Source organism: Choloepus didactylus, chromosome 12 (assembly GCF_015220235.1).
Source record: "Choloepus didactylus isolate mChoDid1 chromosome 12, mChoDid1.pri, whole genome shotgun sequence".
NCBI classification, from domain to species: Eukaryota; Metazoa; Chordata; class Mammalia; order Pilosa; family Megalonychidae; genus Choloepus; species Choloepus didactylus.
This window is the reverse complement of record NC_051318.1, coordinates 12,895,106-12,900,446: the sequence shown is the minus strand read 5'-3', so window position 1 is coordinate 12,900,446 and position 5,341 is coordinate 12,895,106. Positions and strand designations below refer to the sequence as shown.

The window sequence follows — 5,341 nt, the reverse complement described above, 5'->3', positions numbered from 1 at the left end:
CTGCAGAGGAGGGCGTGGGGGAGCGGAGGTTCTGGCATTTGAGGGCTTACAGCCTTCCCTGTTAGAACCAGGTCTACATTCCTTCCTTACAGCCACAGTAGTGTCTCAGGTTGGAGTCCTGGGTTTCAAAAACCTGACTTTTAGGTAATTGAAATCCTATGCTGAAGTCCGCTGCTTTTCTGTCCTAGCAGCTGCTCGGCCTCCGTGGTCCCAGTGGGCAAGGCGGACCTCAGTGTGTGTCCCACAGCCACTCGGAGCAGGGCCTCTCGGGACAAGTGCCGTGTGTGTTTGTTTTAAACAGATGGATTGAGATCACTTACATGGCAAAAATTTCACCCATTTCAACAGTACAATTCAGTGGTCCTTAGTTTACTTACAGAGGTGTACATCTATCAGAGCAATTTAAGTTTAGAACATTTCCATCACCTGAGAAAGAAGCCCTGTGCCCATTAGCAGTCACTCTGTGCCAGTTTGAATGTATTGTGTCCCCCCAAACACCATTATCTTTGATGTAGTCTTGTGTGGGCAGACACATCAGTGTTAATTAGATTGTAATTCTTTGCACCCCACCCAACTGTGGGTGATGACTCTGATTGAATAATTTCCATGGAGGTGTTGGCCCACCCATTCAGGGTGGGTCTGAATTAAATTACTGGAGCACTATATAAGATCAGACAGAAGAGCAAGCTGCTACAGCCAAGAGGGACACTTTGAAGAAAGCACAGGAGCTGCAGATGAGAGACAGTTTGAAGATGGTCGTTGAAAGCAGACTCTTGCTCCGGAGAAGCTAAGAGAGGACAAATACCCCAAGAGCAACTAAGAGTGACATTTTTGAGGAACTGTAGCCTAGAGAGGAACATCCTGGGAGAAAGCCATTTTGAAACCAGAACTTTGGAGCAGACGCCAGCCACGTGCCTTCCCAGCTAACAGAGGTTTTCCGAACGCCATTGGCCATCCTCCAGCGAAGGTACCCGATTGCTGATGTGTTACCTTGGACACTTTATGGCCTTAAGACTGTAACTGTGTAACCAAATAAACCCTCTTTTATAAAAGCCAATCCATCTCTGGTGTTTTGCATTCTGGCAGCATTAGCAAACTAGAACACACTCCAGCTTCCCTCCACAGCCCCCAGCTCTAAGCAACAACTAATCTACTTGCTGTCTCTATGGATTTGCTTATTCTGGACATTTCACATAAATGGAATCATACGATATGCGGTCTTTTGTGTTTGGCCTATTAGCATTATGTTTTAGCGATCTATCCACATTGTGGTATGTATCAGTGCTTCATTCCATTTATTCCTGCCCAGTAGTATTCCATTGTATGGAGAGACCACATTTTGTTTATCCATCCATCAGTTGATGGACTTTCGGTTGTTTTCACTTTTTGTCATTATGAATAATGCTGTTATGAGCATTCATGTACAAGTTTTTATGAGGACGCATTTATCATTTCTCTCAGGTAGGTACCTAGAGTGGAATTGTTGGGTCATTTGGTAACTCTGTGTTTAACATTTTGAGAACCTGCCAACTGTTTTCCAAAGCAGCTGCACCATTTTATATTCCCACCAGCAACATATGAGGGTTCTAATTTATCTACATCCTTGGCAACACTTGTTACTATCTGTCTTTCTGATTATAGCCATTCCTGTGCTTGTGAAGTGGCATCTCATTGCGGTTTTTTGTTTGTGCTTCCCTAATGATTAATAAGGCCTTTTGAATATCTTCTTTTTCGAAAAGTTTTTTTCAGAATATTTGCCCATTTTTTTAAGTGGATTATTTGTCTGCTTGTCATTGAGGTAAGTTCTTTATGCATTCTGGAGACAAGTATCTTGTCAGATATTTTCTCCCAGTCTGTGGATTCTCTTATCACTTTCTTGATGGTATGGTTGGAAGTGAAAGTTTTGAGGAGGTTCCATTTATCTGTCTTTTCTTTTGTTACTTGGGTTTTTGGTATCATATCTAAGAAACTGTTACCTAACTCAGGGACATGAAGATTGACTCTTGTGTTTTATTGTTTTAGCTCTCACATTTAGGTCTGGGATCCATTTTGAGTTCATTTTTGTGGCTCACGTGAGGAAGGGGCCAACTTTGTTCTTTTGCATGTGGATACAGTTATCCTGGCACCATCTGTTGAAGAGACTATTCTTTCCCCACTGAAAAGCGTCTTTGTCAAAAATCAATTGACCATAAATATAAGGATTTATTTCTGGAATCTCAAGATCAGTCCATAAGGAGGTCTGTCCTTACACCAGTAGTAGATTTTCTTGATTGCTATAGCTTTGTAGTAAATTTCAAAATCAAGAAGTGTGAGTCCTCTAACTTTGTTTTTCCTTTCAAGCTTGTTTTAGCTGCTTGGGATCCCTTGCATTTGTACATGAACTTTAAGATCAGCTTATCTATTTCTTTTTTAAAAAGCCAGCTGGAATTTTTAATCTGTAGATGAATTTGGGGAGTGTTCCCATTTTAACAATATTGATCTCGGCATCCCAGCCCCAAGAGATGCATTTAATGCATCTATTTATTATCCATCACCAATTACCTAAAGGGAGGGGGGTGCAGAGCTCAAGTCTTACAATTTTGCTTTCATTTAAATTCAGGTTGCAGCACTGAGAAAACAGAAAAGGCATCACTGGATGAAATAAGCAGACTGTGTGTTCTTCAATTTTCTTCAGAATTTGGAAAGATGCTTTGAAAATCTACGGCATTTTAATCACCATTATCAGGTTTTGTTTTTGTTTTTGTGTGTTAGTTCCCATCTGTGCCTGGTTCTGTGCTGGTTGCTACAGAAATCCAATTTACAGTGGACAGGCCTGACTGTCTAAACACACCCTGGCTGTCCACTGTGTTGTTAATCTGTTATGGGTCAGTGTTTGTGGCCCCAGGGAGAAAATTGTTTTCTCTGGAAACTCACTGGCCCTGGACACAAATGAGAAGCCTGCTGGGGTGAGGCTGAGAATCCAATTACCATCAAGAGCACAAGGAATCCAGGTCCTAACTGCATTTGGGGGAGCCTGAGGGGGAATTGTAGCTGAGATCATCTGTTCTTCCCTGAACCTTAATGAAACAAGACTCGGATCCATAAAAGGTGCAAATTTGGTTTAATTTGCAGAAGCTACCGTTGCTCACCCCATCGGCTCGCACAATCACAGACGTCTCCCCCGCTCTGCACTCCTCCCTCGCACAAGTAAACCACGCTGGAATTCTTGCAAAGGGAACTTCTCACCAGACTTGGCCGTCGAGGGGTACTGGGGGCCTTTGGTGCCTTCGTCCTTTAGCCAGGTGGTCCTCAGGTGACGCATCCTCTCAGAGAGAGGTCTCCCCAAGACCTACCAGGACCCCATGGGAGAGCTTGCAGAGGGGCTTTGGGGTGGAGAATTAACAAAGTGCTGGAGGTCCACGTTCTCTGACTTTTAGGAAGAAGACAGCAGGGCCTTTCACGTTGGACCCCTTTGATAAAGATTCTTGGTTCTGCTCCGGGGCCTCAGGTGATTTTCACAGAATATCCCGTTAAACCCCTATGGGGGCTGCATTCCTATCCCCAAAATACATAAAAGGAAGCTGAGGCTCGGAGAGGCTGGGTTACCTACACACACTCGTGCTCGCGCGCATGCCATGCAGGGAGTAATTGGTGCAATCTGGATTCGATTCGGCTTATCAGGCTCCAATGCCTGTGCTCTTTATATTGTCAAATAAAGAACAAATCCGGACCTGGGTAAGGAGAGACTCTATTTGAAAGGATGCATTTAAAGGGAGAAAAGAGCTATTGCGACAGGGAGAACGCTCTGACCAAGGTCTGCAAGCATCTCAAAAGTTGGGCAAAAGGAGGGTTTCTTTGACAGGAAAAAACTAGGTGCAGGGAGGTGGGATAAAAGGAGGGCATGATCAGATAGGGGATCTCAGAATATTTTGCACTGAAATAGACTATTTTCTGGGAGGTGCCCTGAAAGTTCAAGGGTTGGGAGAAAGGAGAGACGCTTAAGCACAGTTTGATAAACATGCGTTTTATTCCAGTTGATCAGTGGAGAGCAGCAGATCAGCTCATCATTTATGAGGCAAGGAACGGGGTTTGGAGGGTCTGCACCTGGCCTCATCAGAGGTAAGCAAGGGGCTTTAACGCTGTCAGTGTCATGCTGCCTTCGGGTCCCTGCAGCGGACAGAGGGGCTCTGTGAGAGCTTGCGGTCAGGGAGACCCAGAGGGTCCCGCGCTGGACGTGGAACAAGTCCTCTCTGTAACCCTGCAACGCGGAAGTGAATCAAGCTCCTCTGCAAGCTGAGATTCCAATGTCAAGTAAGGCAGCCAACGTCGTCCCAAGGTCATGGCCTCTGGGGAGAAACCCCTCCGAGCCCTTCAATTCTAACGGAGGAGGCTCCCGGCCAAGGAGCTGGGGGATTTCCCGGGGGGGGGGGGGGAGCCACTGGGGCCCCCCAGCCAGACAACTGCATTCAGGCTCCCAGCTGCTGCCAACACCCCTTCCAGGTGTGGCTATTTTTAAACTCTTTTCTTTGCCCTTTTAATCTGACAGGTGACAAATTGCTGTCATTTTAGCTCTGAATAACATTCATTATTCATTATCTTTGATGAAAGACTATTTATTCCCTGGGTGTTCCTTTCTCCTAAACCAGGCCACGGCTACCTTTACAACACCAAGCGGGAATCGGTCCTGTTTTATTACCTGGAGACGCATGAAAATAAGTGGATGAAGCTCCTCAGTGAGTGGGGAGAGCGAGTAAGGCTGGGAAGGGCTCAGCTGCAGACATTTTAAAAGCTGTTCTCCAGTTTGGGGTCCTGATTCGGTGCACAAGAATGACAAGCTTTCACATTGGCAGCCTGGGATTGTCCTCAGCGTCTTGGACACGGTGGCTAAGAAACTTCCTTAATACAGGGAGGGACAGCAAAGGATAGTAAAGGCTATTTAATTTACTGAGCCAAGTTCCTTTGCTGGCATTGTGCAGAAGAAAACTGTAAGAGGCCCCCAAGCAAGAACATATTTAATGTTGTACATTGGAGCAGTTTCTTCTTGACCGTCACTGCAATGGCACAAATCCAACTGTGACTCAGTAAGCCGTGTGTGACAGCTTCAAGAGCCCACTTAGTGCAGTAAGAAGGGGAGATGCCCATGACGACTGTGGTGGTGCTTGGTGGACAGTGGCAGGGTCCCTGGGAGAAGCTCCCCATTGCAGCCACCTGGAGGCACCAATTTTAGCGCTTGGCCCCACTTCTAAAGTTGTGTCTGTGGCCAGGTCTCTTTCCTGCCTGAAAATCTGTATAGTAAAGAATTTGGCCTCCCAAAGAGGTCTGACCTTTGTTTGGCTCTTGGGGGAAACCTCTAGAATTCTCT

At 45.6% G+C, this 5,341-nt stretch overlaps 1 long non-coding RNA gene across 1 annotated transcript; it reads left to right on the top strand.

Moving 5' to 3' along the window:
- The first annotated feature begins 3,371 nt into the window (after window positions 1–3,371).
- On the top strand, window positions 3,372–4,967 carry LOC119506648. The gene is made up of 3 exons (XR_005211044.1): window positions 3,372–3,487; window positions 4,014–4,098; window positions 4,626–4,967. It is a non-coding gene; the product is annotated as an uncharacterized LOC119506648 (long non-coding RNA).
- The last annotated feature ends 374 nt before the right edge of the window (window positions 4,968–5,341 follow it).